Source organism: Calypte anna, chromosome 4 (genome assembly GCF_003957555.1).
Source record: "Calypte anna isolate BGI_N300 chromosome 4, bCalAnn1_v1.p, whole genome shotgun sequence".
Taxonomy (NCBI): domain Eukaryota; kingdom Metazoa; phylum Chordata; class Aves; order Apodiformes; family Trochilidae; genus Calypte; species Calypte anna.
The window spans coordinates 13,993,134-14,009,201 of NC_044247.1; positions in this window are offsets into that span (position 1 = coordinate 13,993,134).

Genomic DNA, 16,068 nt, shown 5'->3' on the forward strand with positions numbered 1-16,068 from the left:
CTGACACTAGGATTTGTTTCAACTGTATAAAAAAATAATAAAAATAAATCAACATTTGAAATAAATCAATATGGTAATAACAATTTAAACATTTAGAAAAATCAGAGACACAGGCATTTCCAGAAGAAGAAAGTCAGTATTCAAACGAAATTTTTCCAGCACTTTCTTTGTCCAGTTTGGAAAACAATTTTAATCACCAGTGAAGAAATTCAACAGTAGTATTTGAATAGGGCAATTAAATCTTCTCAAAACAATGATCTTCTATGAATCATTTCTCATTAGAACTAAACATGCTGAGAAAAACATTTTTTATCTTTATTGCTGGTATTTTACTGTACCTCAGCACTAGGTGTGCTGTTACATGTGAGGACTTTTCTTCAGGGAAATATAAAAATGGTGGTAAGCAAATGTTTTAAAGAAAAATTTTGGAGAACTCAAACCAGTCTTCAATATATGTGCACATTTATGACCACTGTTCATGCTTAACAGAGACCAAATCCTAAAGTACAAGTGAGAAATCACAGCCCTATTCCTTAATTCATTCTACAGAAGCTATTCACTTGCCAAGTACTTTCCAGGTAAAGAGAGGCTCAATTTTTCTTTTCTTTGTGGTATTTAAGATTTTTTTAAGAGGAAACAGGTATGTTTTCACAATACACAACTTCCTAATGCATATGGATTCTGGAAAAGTAAGGTTGTTATGCACTGCACAAGCTCACAATCACCCAATACTTTTTAACTATATGCAATATTAACACACAAGTCATCCTCCTTACTAGCAAGACTGATAAACTGAAACAATGATTGCTATATTTTTATATCTGAATATAGAAAGGAATTAAAATTTTCCATCCATTTTATTATGAGAAAAATCATGCAGAAGTACAACTTGGCTTAATGTTTTCAGAAGGCAGAGAATATAGGTCTAGTTTAAATTACACATGGCTCAGTAATTGAAATGGGATTTAAGTCCTGGCCATGTATCTTGTATCTTGGTTCTATAGCAGAGCTATAGATAAATAATAAAGCATCACCTATAAGGAGATTGCAACATTTTTCAGTCCTTAAAGACAAAACTCATGGAAATGTATATCCATTTTTTATTTGCCATTTTAGATCAGACTTAAACCAGACAAATCCACTTATGAATGACACAGATAGATAAGTAAGAAGGAAATACGGAATCTTTTGTCAGTCTTCTCCCAACTGGCATGTCAGTTGAAAGTTCACAACTATAAGTCAATCAAAAAACCCAAAACTACCCTGGAAGAAATAAACAACATTTTACTGGAAAATACTAAAGGACATTTTACTTGAGTAGCAAAAAATAATATTAGAATACAGCAACAATTTGACTTCCACATATGACAGACCTAGTTTAAAAAAGATTATTACAATGTCAGTCTTAGCTTAGTTTCTTAGCTGGCTCCTGTGCAACAAGTCTAAGGCGTTTTACAGGCAGATTCCTTCCCAAAGCTCAATGAGAGCACTATTTCTGAAAAACTACTTTAATTAACTTCTTTGTCTGTATGAAATCTACAAGGTACTCCTCTTTATTAATAAACATGTTAATCATGGACTAGTACAAGTGTAAGAAACAAGAAGAACATTGCCACCTAGCTGTTTCAGCAGTACCCAGAGAAGATGGCCTGTTCAGCTGAAGTCTCTCAAATATTCCAGAGAAAAATCAGCCCAAATCACACAAGGAGGAAGGGCTACCTAAAAACATGGGCCAAGAGTAAGTTTCTCATGCTTGTATTTTACCAACTCTGAAAGCAGCTGGTCACAAAATATGTGCCATGGAAGCCTTCTCAAAAAAATTATTCATTATGATACAAATCAGTGCCTGACACCATTTTTCTCCAGCTCTCAGGAGGAAGCCAAACAGAGTAACACGCAGGTATATACACTGACATTTGTAAATTAAACAGCACTGTGAAATCCCTGCAAAATCTGAAATATCCTTAGCTAAGATACCCATGTGTAAGTGAGTATTTCTGATGGACAGATGTATTTCTTCAAAATACATTTCCAGGCTTTTTGTATTAGATATATTTAATCAAGGTTACATTGCAAAAGTAGTCCCTGTAAAATTTGCAAAACATAACTGGCTACTCACATGCACCAGAATGACTTCGCAGAAAATTCAGGATGAAGCAAATGAGCTGAGGTCTGACATTGCAGCTGCCCAGAATTTTCTGAGTGATTTTAAGAACTACCAAGGAGGGAATCCTGCCCTGTCCCCCAGCCCAGCATCACCCAAGGCAAGGGGAACAGACCTGGCACATCACCTGCCAGGCAGCTGCAAATCCCCAGTCAGCAGCTCATGCATTCCAAAAGCATTTGGTAGCTTCTCTGAAGCTCTTCAACCTGGTAACATTAAGTTTAGGGAGCTGGAGCACTGAGTAAGAAAAGAGAAAAGGAGATAAAAGTTGCTGGATAGCTGCAAGGCTTCATAAAGTGATTTGATCCCCCCCTTCTATTAAAGTTTTTATCATCTATAAACAAGAATAATGTCATTCTCTGAGGAATGGAGCTAGCCTGTATCTTGTTAGGAAATGAGGTGTAACAACACAAAATGTCAAAGTTTATAGTTTTCCATTAAAACCTGAACCTCTACCAGTTAGCTGCTGGTTACTCCCCAGCACTGCAGCTCTCAGTCACATCAAGTCTGCAAGTCTCATCTTCCCAATGGATCCTCTGTTCCTGCCCTAAGAGGAGCAGAATCCACAATTCCCCTTCTCCAAGCTGAGCCTTCCATCCTCACAGGGCACAACAGGGTCTTGAGTGCCTCCAGTCTCCAAAGGAAACCATCACTGGCGGAGCACATTTATTTCTGAGCTTTTCCATCCCCAGCACCACCATGGCATGGCCAAGTAGGACTGCAACATGCTGGTGTTTAATACCAGTTATTTTCAGTATAATCTAGGAGCAAATAACAATTTGACAAAGAAGGGATGTGGGTATTGATTTTAGTACTTCACACTTCATTTGAAACACAATAAAATAAAGATTGACTGGGGCTACCTAAGCTTAATATAGGCCCAGCTAATTACAAACTGTTCTTAAAAAACAATTTAAAAAAACTGGTTAACCTGTATTTATCTCTTCTGCTTCTAGATCTGAACCTACAAAAAGCTGAGCACGTGTCATGCTTAGCACAGCCTCTATCCTCAAAAGAAGATCCATTTCAAAATAGGTTAAAAAAAATGGAAAAAATATAGACAGCAGAATTCACAGTTGAAATATGCTTTCAAACATATATATGTCTATATGCATGTGCATATATTTACACATACACATAAAAAAGCAGATTAACAACTAAAAGCAAAGCACTCATAGTTTAAACTTCTTTTCTGTGATTCTTTTCAACTTGAAGGAAATCTGACACACTACCACATAATTGCCCTTGAATCACCCATTATGTTTATTACATTTTTAAAACTGCCCATGCAGGATGCTACCCTGACTCTTAGTTTCTCTAGGCCACATCCTTGTTTCTTACTCTCACAACCATGGCCAGTTGAATGTCTAAAAGCAAGGAGAGCTTTTCAGAGCCTTTAAGAAAAGTAAGAAAAAGGTTTTGTTCTTCAGCCAAGTGCCATCAGTATCTATGTGGTATCTACTTCTCATGATTTGAACATTAAAAATAATATTCTGTCTATAGGAGCATCACATGACAATTAAAAAAACAAAAAACAAACCACAAAAAGCCACAGAAACAAAACACAAAACAGTAGCATCACTCAAGCCTTTTTAGGATCATTCCCAAGAGAAATTATTTTGAAATTATCTTCTCAAAATATGTTTTTTATTTGTTTTAATAATAAATCCAGCAGATCTGATAGTTAAGTCCTCATAGAGTAACTATTGCTTCTTCACAAGACTTTGGCTACCTTCAAGTAAGAGATACCACAACTTCAGGACAAAAATCATGGCTTACTTTGCCCTATAAGCTACATTATGATCCACTACAGAAAATAATGGAGAAAAAAAACTCCATTGTCATTGCAATCCACTCTGTTTTCATAGACAGGGCAAACAATCCCTAGCTTTCCACATGGCTGCAAGCAAGAAGTCCCAGAGCTGATGAAGAACCCATTTACCAAGTGAGAAACAGACTGACTTGTCTCTATCTGTGACACAAACTTAATAATGGTCCTGCAGAAGAACACAGGCACAAAAAAGAGAGAAAATACAAGAAGAATCAGAGCAGAGACAAATGATTTGGTGTATCTGACAAGTTGTGTGGGTTTAAAAGATGCTCTGGGCTGCCCACCCTGAACTCCTGATAATCACCAGTCAAGAAGAGGCTCACTGCAAAGTGAAGCTTGTCTCAAACTGAGCTTCCCAAACAAATAAGGAGAGAAACACTAAGTGTGGAAAAAAGTGCTTGTCAACTCCTTGGAGAAAAAAGGTATCACTGCTCACAGAAAATGGTGAGGAATGAGCTGAGAGAAGTTGTAAGTAAACAAGCAGAAGGGTAATGGGGATGTGGGCCATTGGCACTTGCATAATGTAAAATAAAAAGCAGAGAAACACTGAGAATACCTTTTACAGTTCTGTAGGAGGGTTTTTCCTCATTAAAAGCCAATCAGTGTCTCCCCCCACCAAAGCCTACTAGAAAACAGAACAAAATATTGACTTTTTTAGTAACATTTTAACAGATTTAAGCATTTCAGCACAGAAAATGACAACTGTTTTGCATTTGTTTTCATACATTTCAGTTCCAACATGCAATTGGTAAGAAAAGTTTAATAAATTTCCTCTCTCTTCTAAACCTCTTTCAGCTTTGTGTAAATGAATCCTTTCTCCTCTTTCAGCTTTGTGTAAATGAATCCTTTCTCCACTTCAGGAAAAAGTAATATTTACATTTAAGATGTCCATAAAACTACTTTATTTTCAGCTTATAAGAAGAGTAGTATATTACATTCTTTTTCCACTGAAATCAGGGAGCCCATGGGAACACAGTCCTGCTACTTTAAGCCTTTAGAGTGGCAAAGAGAGGCTTAGAATGGACTATGAATTAAATTTTCTTTACAGACAGAATCAGAGACACGAGGTTCAGGTGTGGGAGAAGCAAAAGGTAAAACCCCTTCCATATTACCCAAATATCCACACTTCCCATTCGCTATAATTTCTGCAGCAGAAGCAGTAAGGGGAAAAAAGGTAAAAAAGAAACAGAAAATTGGAATTTCCAAATCTTCCATTATTTGATGTGAAGTGTCTGAGCTCTCTTATGAAGTACCTTGTCTATGGTGTTTGTCTTCTATCCTGCCAGCCTAACCAGGACACCTGCAGGGCTGTTGCTCTCTGCCTTAATGCCTTAAAAACCTTAATTTTTACATAAATATGAAATTGGTCTCTGCTCTTGAGCTCAAGTCCAAGAGTTGACTCTCAAGCCAACAACTACACTTGCTTCTCTGGAGCTTTTCTGCAGAAAGAATTAACAAAGGTGTCACTAAAGAAATTGTCAGTGTAGGTTTAATGAAGAAATTGATGTCAGACTTCTTATGATCTATTGCAGTCTCGAGGTTTCCTGTGCCACAGTTCAGCAGCATACCAGGCAAATACCTTGGGTAACATTTCAGAGAGTTACAGAACTCAAAACTAAAGCCTCTGGATTTCTTTTAATGATTACTGACTTACTTTTTAATTACTGATTAATGGTTCTTAGCAATACTATAACTGAATTAAATACAAAATAAATTGTTAAACATCGGGTAAACAATATAAATTGGCATTAATTATCCCTATCCAATACACCTAATAACCAGCAAACTGTACTGTTCAACACTCAACAAAATTTTTTGCCCAAATTTGAAGGTAAAATGTAAAACAAGAAATAGATTCATTTATGATAGAGGTTAGAGCACAAGCAATATGTAAAAATAATACCAAGATTATTCTAAAACAGAATACAAATTCTATTGATCGTTTGTGGTGGTACATCTGTTTTAAAGTTGAATATTATGACAACTGAAAAGAAAGTCTTTATCCATTTCCAAATGATGCTGAAAAATCACTTCAGCTGTTACCTTGTTAGATAAACAACATATCAATCATTTCCCAGTAATCCTGCACTCAACACAGTACTGATGCCAGCTGGATTACTCATGTTCAACATACTAAAGCACACCCAGTTTTACTTCTTGATCACTAATTTTCACAACTTAAAGCAGTATATTCAGTGCTTGTGGACAGGGTGTTTGCATACTAAAATACAAAAAATGAGAAAGAACAAGAAAGGTTTACAGATCCCACCAGTCTTTCATTGGGAAACATTTCTGTTAGTAGGAAAGTCAGCCTGTGACTAAAAAGAGATGAAATATATTTGAAACCTGTTCTAGACTTTTTGAAATTCTTAAATAAGGATTTTAACAGCAGTTCATTTTTAAGGCTCTTGGGTGCCTCATTTCCATTAACTTCTTGAAGTCTTAGCCCTTCCATAAGTAACTTGCACACAACAATATGACTGGCAGCCAACTCTAATTCTGAGCACTCCACCAGTTCAGGAGTATAAAGAATATTCTCAATAAAGAATATTAAGCTTATCAAAGAAACGCTGAGCTTATCAACATTTAGCTTATCAAACAAAAGCTGCCAGTCATACAAATGCAAAGTCATATTGTCAATAAAGAAACACAGCTCTCTAAGTAGACAGGGAAAACAGACCCTATCTACAAGATCTGAAAATACTAACAGCCAGAAGAGAGAAATCACAGATAATGCAGTTATTTCTTGCAATAGGTCAGCAGAGGTAGTTGGGCAAATCTCAGAACTGTAAATCCCAGCAATGCATGCGACAAAATAATTAGCAATTTATTCTTTTAAAACTAATTCCATGAATAATTTTATAAACAGTCAAAACAATTTGTTAGGAAACAGCAGCAAATTCTGTTCATGATGGCTCAGGTATACAAACAGCCCTTCCTGCCAGGTACTTCCTCTGCTGGAAAAGTTTTGGCACAGAAAGTATTTTCTGCATGGCAAGCAAAATATTAGGTGCTGTAAAACCAAAATGGGGGTTGTGTCAGTGGCCCTCAAAACACAAAGCAGAATTTCTCCTGCATATTTCTACAGATTGTTAGTTCAATGCCTTTTTTTCCATTAGCACAGATATGAGAACTGAGTTGCAGTCTATTGCACATCACATAATAAACAAATGTGGTACTAAAGCCTGCAGAAGTTAATGGCTATTTCCTTAGCACACCTTGCAGACAAGTTATTACTCTGGGGCTGAAGGCTACAAATACTTATTTTTTCCCCTTATCCAAACCTGAAAAGCATTCTTGTCAAGGTTTAACACTGGCTGGCTATTAAACAAATGACAGATGCTTTCTATTAACCCTTCTCTCATCCCAAAAAAGAAAAAGAATAAGGAAAAGGGACTTATGAGCTGGAAACTAAACTAAGCAGCTGTAATGAAACAATAATGGGGAAGAAGAAACTAATGAAATATGTGCAAATCCACTCATCTCCAGAAGAATTATATTCTTTGCTTATTGGTATCCAACCTTAGATTTATTATTTAAATAAGTGCTCATTTATTTAGTTATATTCTCCAGATATATGTATTTGTAATCTATAATCTATAATCTTGTAATCTATATTTGCTCTGATCAATGCTATAGTAAAAAGACTTGCACACTAAACTGATCTGTGTCCGCCACCACCTCTATTGTCAACTAAAAAGAATATTTAAGTCAAAACTGTTTCTTGTTTATGAGTTTCTGTCACAGCTGCAGTTCAGAAGCCCTACACTGAATTAAATCACCATATCTTTTGATCTCTTATGGGAAATACTATATCTGACCCTGATATTATCCCCTTACTGATGTAAAACTGAAAGTGTTTGCCTGTAGCAAAGAACTTCATCTGATTGTTCAAAGCTGTTCAGGAAATGTCAGGAAAAAGAATGAAAAGGTAACTTCAGTCTTTCAATCATAACTAAAGAACTGCAGAACCGGATGCCTACTTGGCAATGCAGATCTCTGGTTCCAAAACTGATTGCTCCTCCATGAGCAATCTCCTTGGAAAGGTCAACAAGTAGTCCTAAGAGTCTTGTTTCTTTTGCACTGCTTATCAACAAAGATTCCATGGAACAGAAAATCATGGACTTTAAGTAAGCTTTATTGCTTTGGAAGCCTGGAAGGATAAAAACCTAAGCAGCACGCAGTTGCCTACCCACAAGCACACAGCACGCACTTCTTAATGCTTTACAATCTGGCAATCTCAGAATCTCCTCTTCTTTTTTTTCTGGAAAAATCTGCCTGATTACTATTTAGATCTATTTTACTCAGGCAATTCTAGCTATATCCACTTAAGAGGACTTAAGGGATTCTGCTAAACATCACTGATGGGCATGTGAGGGAACAACTGGAGAGGAGAAACAGGCACCCAGGAGGGAAGAGCAGTCCTGCAAGCTGGAGGGAAGGCAATGAGCCTTCAGAGATGGGGAAACATCTTTTACAGGCTTCTAAGATCAAGTAGCAGAGACACATAAACCCATGCTGCTTTATTTCCCCCATTAACTATGTTTACCAGAAGGGTGAAAGTGAATTTGGATATAATCCGGGAAGGTTCAGAAATTGGACACAATAAATTGCACTTCAGGGACTCTCGCCTATGCATTCCCCAAACAGATGAGTTATTTCAGCAAGCAGGAAACAACAAATCTTTATTTCTACTAATTGTGTTAGCATCGTCCCTTAGGCCTCCCCAGCTCATCTAGTGTTCAATTTTAGCTGTATGGTTCCCCAGAAACATGATCTTTCTGAAACACTGTCCTTTTCTGCCCTTCTTTTTTAATATACAAATCTCACCCAGCAGAAGGAAAAGCACCAAAACATTTAGAAGGGCTAAAATAGTCATTTCCTTTCTGTGCTCATAGCTTTTAATAAGGACTATTTAATAGAAAGCTCTGTTTGAATCACTATAGTAAAGGCAGTTCTGTTTCCCATCAGTAATGAACCATGGATTTTTCCTGAAATGTAACAGGATATTTTCCCAGGACAGTGATGAGGAGAGCTCCTGGTGAACTCTGCAACCAAAGCACAGCCCATACTTAAGTTTTTGTCCCTGAGAGCTGAAACCATAACAGAAGACAAGTTTTGTTAGCAGTTTAAGGAAACAAACCTTTAAAAAGCTTCCATACTATAAAATTATGTCCTAAAGCAGTTTTGGGCCAAGTTTCCTGTAGTCACCTTCATGGTAGATGCAGTTGTCTTCTTATCTATTAAGTCTGGTAATCCCACAGCCCTTTTGTGCTGCAACATTAAATCACCTTTGGAGGAGAATTTTGCACAAATGCAAACAAACAGCTCCTGTTAATAGGCACAATGTTATTAAAGTTTTCTAGAGTCTGTAGACAGCAGGCACCAAGAACACATTTCTGACCCTCAGGCAAGGCATCCGAGAAAAACTGAGAGAATAACTTTGAGGTTTAATTCTTAATTACAACAAGCTGTCTGCAAATTCAGGGCATGATAGCCTTGAATTCATAAAGATTGTGCTCTAAACTAATGAAGTAGCACAGGGTATAGGAGTAGCATAGGGTTAACAATTTGTTTTTACAAGACATAGCTTGGTTTGGAGCTGCATTTGCAGAACACTGCGTAAGATCAAGTAGTAGGACCTTGAAGAGAAACTGCTGTATGCCAGGGTAAGCAGTGAAGGTAAATGCTGGTCTGAACTAGCTCTGTGAATAAGAGCTCATGACAACTCAGCATGAGTTGTCAAAGGTCAAAAAGTTCACTGTGAGGAAGACTTGGAGCCTTCCTCCAGAAGACCCCTGCTCACAACCACCGGGAGCACATCTCAAGGGGGAGCATTACAATAATAAGTTCTTGGAACTAAGTGTAATATCTCTGCCTGTTTCTTGGAAATGAATATGTGACTGTGGTTGATGAATATGTATGATTAACTGGAATAAAAGTGGGATGACTCAGAGCTTGGGTGGGTACATATGATCAAAGGATCCCCCGTGTCCCCAGTGCTGTAATAAACACACCTGCCTTATAACCTCTTGGGGGGTGTAAAGTTTGTTTCCACAAGTCAATCTGGAGTGATTCACAGTTGATTTATCAATATATATCACCATTTGCTGTTTGTTTTAGAAAAAAGAGTTGGATTTAGGCTTTTTGCTGACCCTGTTGCCATGAATTTTCCCATGAGATTTCACATAAGCAGGAAATATACAAAAAATTAATCAGAGCCAGCCATGGTGGAATCTAACACAAGCTCAGAGCTATTGGAAGAGCATGCACATGTCACTCCAAATATTTAAACAAGAAGTTCAGTGTTTGATTACATCAGTCAAGACAAATTTGGAATTGTTCAGCTCTGCCAAAAGCACTTTTCTCTAAAGTGACATCAGGAAACAGGCAGCATGTATCTGCCTGCTGCAGCCTATCTGGAGCAAACCCTTCCCCACTTTTTCCACTGTTACAGCTCTGTCCTGCTCCACCTCACCTCTCCTTTTCCTTCTACAACATTCTCAAATCACTATGAGCACGTTCAGTTTTGCACAGTCCTGCAAAGGCAGATGGTTTCCTTCCCTTCCAAGTTATTTCCCACCTTACCATTCTCCCTAGATCTTCCCTAAATGATGCACAACTGAAGGGCTTGAACCCTCACAGCTTTTCTCTGGTATCATTGGTATCATTTCACATACCATGATGTGAAAAGAAAGAGTTGAGTCTCTACAGACAGGCAATGAACAGAAACACTCTTCTAAGAGCATTTTCCCTGCACTTGTGTTCCGTGATTTTCAGTCCTTCAATCTCATCTTCTATTTCCCTTGGTTTTTTCTTTAAACTTAGCTTACAAACACCGAGGAGAAAGAGCCCCAGAGGATCTTTCATCCTGCACTATAACTTGCTATAGAGGAGTGCTACTTAGTTGAGGTTTTTCCTTCTGAGGATGTAGCCAGTTATGGTTAATTTTTACAGGTAAATAATGTTTCCTCAGCATTCAGCCTTTATTTTAAACACCTCCAGAAAGGTCTCATTTTCATTTTCACATCTAGAAAACTGCAGAAACAGAAAAAAAAAAAAACCAACAAAACAAACCAAAACTGCAGATACCTTAATACTCAGTTTTATTTGGAACTAGAGACAACTACTAAAGGTTCCCTGATACCATAACCCTGCCCTTTCCTACAAAATACTGGGCTCCCGATAGCTTTGTTACGAGTACAAGCCACACTGTTAATATTCCTTTAATGCAGCATTTTTAACTGAAATGCTGCTTATGCTTGCAGAATGTTTTGATGCATTTACATTACATTTGTGATTTAATCTCCTGCTCCACACTTATCCCTGAGGTGTGCGGGAATCCTCACTGTTAAAAGGCAAAGCAAAACAAAAAAGCTGAATGCACACTATTTAAGCAATCTATCTCAAACAGATGTCAGAGATGTATTTTATTATTTCTAAAATTGGACCACTGGTCAGCAAGATGATGAGCAAAGAAAAAGATCTGCTAACCTAAAATGTGTGACTCTTACTTACGCTGCATTTTCAAACAATAAGGTTAAAACATGACTAAAATATGAAGAGTTATGTTTATTTATTGCCATGTTCTGGAGGGAAGTCCACCATCCCATCATGCTAAATAGTAACACTATTGCTTTGGCACTGTAACATATCACACATCAGCTATACAGAAATAGATCAAAAGTTTTAAGCTCTAATAAAGGTGCTGGGTATCTCTGGCTGACACAGCTCTATTCTTGCTCATCCTCAGGTATTGGTTTATCCTGCAAATATCCTTGCACACTGACAGCAAGTGTTCTGATTAAATAAATGCTTGCAAACACTTGCTCACAGCTTTTATTTGTTTGTTGTTTAAGAACAGGTCCACACTAGGAAGATTTTCTGTGCTTTACTTATCTATAAACATACGAGGTGAAGCAGGTGATCCACATTTCTCTTGCATCATTCCTGTATGTGACCTTGAGTAATTTATTTTAAATATGAGAACTTATCTCCATCTGATAACAATAGAGACATCCAATTTAGCATCAAATGTGATACAATGTTTGCTGAAATGTCAACAGTTACTCATTAAGAACAGGACTGGATTTACAGCATGGAATAAGCAGTGATAATACAGTCATGTGTCTGCCTAAAGATCTGGCCACCTAAGACACATTTTTAAATAAGCAAAATAGACATCTATGTTTTAGTATTCTTCTTCTAAGAACTGTGATATAAAAAACCAATTTAATTTCTTGGACATCGATTATGTTTATTAATATGAGCATATGGTCTAAGCTTAGTGTAACAGTATGTGCACATAATATGCAAGAAGGGTACCAGTATCACTCAATTTCCATATACATCTGAGTCTGAAATGCCAGGGAAGTCTGAAAGCTCAAAGGGATACATGGCTGATATGTAGTGGGACTCCAGAAGCTGCTTCATTCAATACCCAGTTAATCCAACTCAAGAAATCCAGCATGTAAATAAATCCCATATTCAGAACAGAGACTATGCTGATCTTTAACATCTCACTTCTCCAAAGTAAATCCCATCCTCATTCCCAGCTGATGAATCTAACCATCACATTCATTTTTTACTTTCATGTGGTTCAATAGAAAATGGAAACAAGTTCAGTTCAATATAGAAGCTTCAGGATGAAGCCACAGAACAGACAGAGCTCTAGTGCCATCAATAAGTGAGTTGTTTCTGGCATCATGGGGAAAAAATATTTCCTCTTTGTCTAACTGGAGCTTTAACAGCAAAACTTTGAAAATACCAGTTAGATACTGACACACAATAAGAACCCAACTGGACTGCAAACAACAGCACTCAACCCATGCTCTGATTCTGTGAAAAGGGGCAGGCATATTCCAACACCCCAGGCTCAAGAACGTATGGAAAAGGACTATCAAAACATATTTATCCCACATAAATAAATAAAGACTACTCAACAACAGGAAGATGAGAAGTTATCTTGTCTCCTCACACACCAGAATGCTCTTCACAAAGTCATCTTTTTGTCCCTCAGGGATGTCTTATGGAGATTAATTTCTATGCTTCATTTCCTTATTATTGAAGAAAGTGCTTTAGGTTTTCCACTCAAGTGTAACACCAATGCTTAAGTTACAAACTATATTTTTAGGATACATTTTCTCCAACATTCTAGGACTCATTTCAGCTTTTAAAGCACCTTAAAATTATTCTCAACATCGAAGTCCCAAATAAAGGAGTTAGCATTTTCACCCTCTGGATGCTGATTTATAAGCTATAACTCTATCTCACTACAGTTCCAAGAATTAACCACATCAATTAATACCTGGGAGATTAGTTCTAAAGCTATGTTGTATGATACAGCAAACGTAGAACATAGGGTTGGGAATTGAATAATTTCATCACTAAGTAATGCTGTATGGCACTGATTAAAAAAAATAAATCTGCATTTTGACAGAATTTGGCAATTTGTTTCATTCTTTGGGTTACAACAATGTTTCTTCTTTTGAAAAGAGCTAAGAAATTTTTAAAAATCCTTTTGAATTTTTCATTTTACATCACCCACCACAGGGTTTCTCAGTCCCAGTTTCTTCTTAATGTGCTCATGAAATAAATTTCAAGCCATTTTAGTTTTGATTCCCTTCCTAATTCTAAGATAAAGAGATCCCATTAGACACAGGATGTCAAATTCCCCAGTCTTTCTCATAAGGTTTTTAAAGATGGACAATATTGGCATTGCAAAGACAAGATGTACCAGAGCATACAAAACCAACCAAACAAACAAAAAACCAAACCCAAAAGACCCCAACTACCAAAGAAAAAACAAACAAAGAAAGAGGCATCTTTTCCTAGTTTCACCATACAGACTGAACAGTTATTTCTCTGACCAGGAGTTAATTGCATACCAGAAATCTTACTTGATTTCTACCATTTTTTTTAATATTAAAACAAACAAACCAAACAAAAAACCCAAAACAAAAACCAACATCAACAAAAATCAAACACTGACAACCTCTCCCCAATAAAAACCAAAAACCCAAAAAACCCAGAAACCCCCCATAACACCAAAACCCCTGAAATGTCCACGTTTACAATAATTAAAAAACAAACAAACAAACAAGCAACAAATTACCAAGCAAAAACCTTAACATAATTCAGTTGCTAATAGCAGTGACCTTGTTGATATATTATCTAAATGAAGTCTCAAAATAGCAGTAATTTACAGTAATCTCTGCTGTACGTTACGGGTTTACATTTGGGAATGGGAACATCACCATATAAAACAATTTCTCACAGCCTGAAGCTGCTCATCTAGAAAGCTCAGTATGAATTGCTCAGAGCAGTTCAATAAAGCTCATCTATGCTTCTGATTCCAAAATTCAATTTTCTAACTCGTAATCTACTACAAAAATATCATGAACTGAATACGAGTAACATTAAAATGCAATTTCTCCTTACTATTGACTACTTATCAGCTGACAACTTAGTCTGATGAAATTAAAATAATTGTTAAGATTTTATGATTATAATGAAAGCTGTTGACCACAGGTAAAATTATTGTACACTACAGATTTAAATGTCTCTTAATCCAGGGAGCAAATTTAACCTAAAGTTCCTAAAGACAACATAACCTTAAATAATGCTAATGAAACACTAAAAGGTTGCACAATTAAATTATAGTTTAATATGTTTGTGTTGACTTTTCCCTCCGGTACGGCTGCAGACATCAGATCTGCCTGAGTTGCCCAAGAAAACTGTAGAGCACCTCCTGGCAGCACTGGTTACCCATCCATATTTACCATATTTACCATTTTCAGATGAAGGATATCTTCCCCCTTCCTTCACTCCCTGCTCAGTTAATCAGGCAAACAAACCAGGACCAAACCCTCTGCAGCACCACTTGGCAGGACAGGACTTCCCTGATGCAGTCAGTGCCATATCTGCACTTGTCAGCTGACAACTTAGTCTGATGAAATTAAAATAATTGTTAAGATTTTATGATTGAAAGCTGTTGACCACAGGTAAAATTATTGTGGACTATAGATTTAAATGTCTCTTAATCCAGGGAGCCAGTTTAACCTAAAGTTCCTAAAGACAACGTAACCTTAAATAATGCTAATGAAACACTAAAAGGTTGCACAATTAAATTATAGTTTAATATGTTTGTGTTGACTTTTCTCTCCAGTACGGCTGCAGACATCAGATCTGCCTGAGTTGCACAATAAAATTGTAGAGCACCTCCTGGCAGCACTGGTTACCCTTCCATATTTACCATATTTACCATTTTCAGATGAAGGATATCTTCCCCCTTCCTTCACTCCCTGCTCAGTTAATCAGGCAAACAAATCAGGACCAAACCCTCTGCAGCACCACTTGGCAGGACAGGACTTCCCTGATGCAGTCAGTGCCATATCTGCACATAGGTGGAAATAGGGCAGATAGAGTGGGACATGGGACACCAGTGGGAATACACCTCTTGGCACCTATGAGAGACTGGCCCATTTCCTCTGGATTAATGATTTATTTAAGAACCATCACCAAAACATTAATTCTCAAAACACTACTGCAAAGTTCAAACACCTGACAGGGGTAATTTTCACATGCTGCATCTTCTGATTTTTTAATAACCCAAAAAGTTGCTTACTACTAAGATTTACTCTTGTACTAGGTAAAGACACTTCCTTCATGTGACTTTAATTTATTGAAATGTATGGAATTTATGGAAATCCTCAGTGCAGCTAATAGGTTTATGAACCTCCAAATGTTACAATGCTGTAATTATATTTTAATAGAGGAGAGCTCCAATATTTTAGCAAACACACAGGACAATGCATTGCACAGATAAGGAACCCCAACATCTGCAGACACCAAACAGTTGGGAAACATTCCAGAGGCATCTTTTACAGCAATGCACACAGTAACTTTTGCAGACACATTGTATAAAAAAAAGTTACTGGGTATTAACCTAACAACTTCACTGACCAAAATTCTATTTTGAACAAAAACCCCCAAAACTGGACATCCTTGATAAAAGTAGCCAGCCCACATGATGTAAAATCCATCCTGTCCCAGGCTAGGAAAGACCCAGGTG